This window comes from Sinocyclocheilus anshuiensis, unplaced genomic scaffold (genome assembly GCF_001515605.1).
Source record: "Sinocyclocheilus anshuiensis isolate Anshui unplaced genomic scaffold, SAMN03320099.WGS_v1.1 scaffold844, whole genome shotgun sequence".
In the NCBI taxonomy this organism is placed as follows: Eukaryota; Metazoa; Chordata; class Actinopteri; order Cypriniformes; family Cyprinidae; genus Sinocyclocheilus; species Sinocyclocheilus anshuiensis.
This window is the reverse complement of record NW_015548224.1, coordinates 186,585-188,233: the sequence shown is the minus strand read 5'-3', so window position 1 is coordinate 188,233 and position 1,649 is coordinate 186,585. Positions and strand designations below refer to the sequence as shown.

The 1,649-nt window shown below is 52.9% G+C and overlaps 1 pseudogene; it reads right to left on the bottom strand.

The window, feature by feature from the left end:
* Positions 1-571, bottom strand: part of LOC107654336 (uncharacterized) — a 26,271-nt pseudogene extending 25,700 nt beyond the window's left edge.
* Positions 572-1,649: the final 1,078 nt, after the last annotated feature.

Here is a 1,649-nt window from a genome sequence, read left to right as displayed (position 1 = left end):
TAATAATAATCAGAAATGTTTCTTGAGCAGCAAATCAGCATATTAGAATGATTTCTGAAGGATCATGTGGCACTGGTTCCTTCTAGGATCGGGCTGAAGAGGATGGCACAGAGACAGGTAGGTTTCAGGATGGAGTACGAATCCCTCACAGTCTACGAGATACTCTAGGCGGCCACCTCGACGCCGGGAGTCCAGCAGAGAATTGACTCTGTAGATGGTCTCCTCTTCCACGATCTCGGGAGGAGGTACGCCGGATTCGTCAGACCCTGGGGGAGAAGCAGACAGAGGGTGAACACAGGGTTTGAGCAGTGAGACATGGAAGGTCGGTGCGATGCGGTAGTGAGGAGGAAGTTCAAGCCTGTATGTGACCTGTAAATAAATCTTAACCAATGATTCCTAATTGCATCTACTTCCGGAAGGCCAAATAAAGTGATTTTGCTTTTGCACTGAAATACACAGCGTCTCCCTGACATGAGATGAACTGGGGCCCACGATCGGAGACGATATCCTCCGGGATGCCGAAATTGCAAAAGACTTGGTGGAATAACTGTGTGGCGGTTTCCATGGCCATGGGTAATTTTCTGAGGGGGAGTAGTTTACATCCTTTTGAGAATCGGTCGACAACTACGAGAATACATGTATGGGATTCGGACTCAGGGAGATCGGTGACGAAGTCGACTCCGATGTGGGACCAGGGCCGGTGAGGTATGGGAAGGGGTACCAGTTTGCCTTGAGGTAGGTGACAGGGAGATTTGGTGATGGCGCAGACTGAGCATCCTTGGACAAAGCGCCGGACTTCTCGCGCTATAGCGGGCCACCAATAGCGGGATTCGAGGAGCGAGAGGGTTTGCTGGCTGCCTGGATGTCCAGAGCCCGGAGAAGAGTGTAGTGAGTCCCGGCGGAGCTGGTTCGGAGTGGGTGGCTTGACGGATCTCTTCGTCGAGCATTCATTGGATGGGACACACAATGAGGGCTGGAGGGAGAATGGTCTCTGGGGTTATCAATCGTTCCGTGGCCTGAGGAAGGCACGACAGAGCGTCTGCTCTGGTGTTCTTGGGTCCAGGCCGGTAGGTAACTGAGAACTGAAAACGGGTGAAGAACAGCGCCCACCGTGCCTGACGTGGGTTTAGGCGTTTGGCCTCCCGAAGATATTCCAAGTTCCGATGGTCAGTGATGACCTGGAAGGGATGAAGAGCTCCCTCCAGCCAATGTCTCCATTCCTCCAGAGCGAGTTTGATGGCGAGAAGCTCGCAGTTCCCGATGTCATAATTTTTCTCCGCCGGGGAAAGCTTGCAGGACAAGTATGCACAGGGATGGAGGATAGGAGGCTCTCCAGAATGCTGGGAGAGCACCGCTCCCACCCCTACTGTGGACGCATCTACTTCCACGACAAATGGTCTCTGAGGATCGGGAAGCGCGAGGGTAGGAACGGTGCAGAAGGCTTCCTTCAGTCCTTCAAAACTTTGGAGGGCTGTGGGCGTCCAGGACAGAGACTTGGGCTTATTTCGGAGCATGGATGTGAGGGCGGCTGTGTGCTGACTGAAGTGGTGGATGAAACGTCGGTAGAAATTTGAGAATCCTAGAAAGCGTTGGAGTTCCTTAACGGTCTTGGGTTGTGGCTAGTTGTGAATGGCTTGGACCTTCTTTTC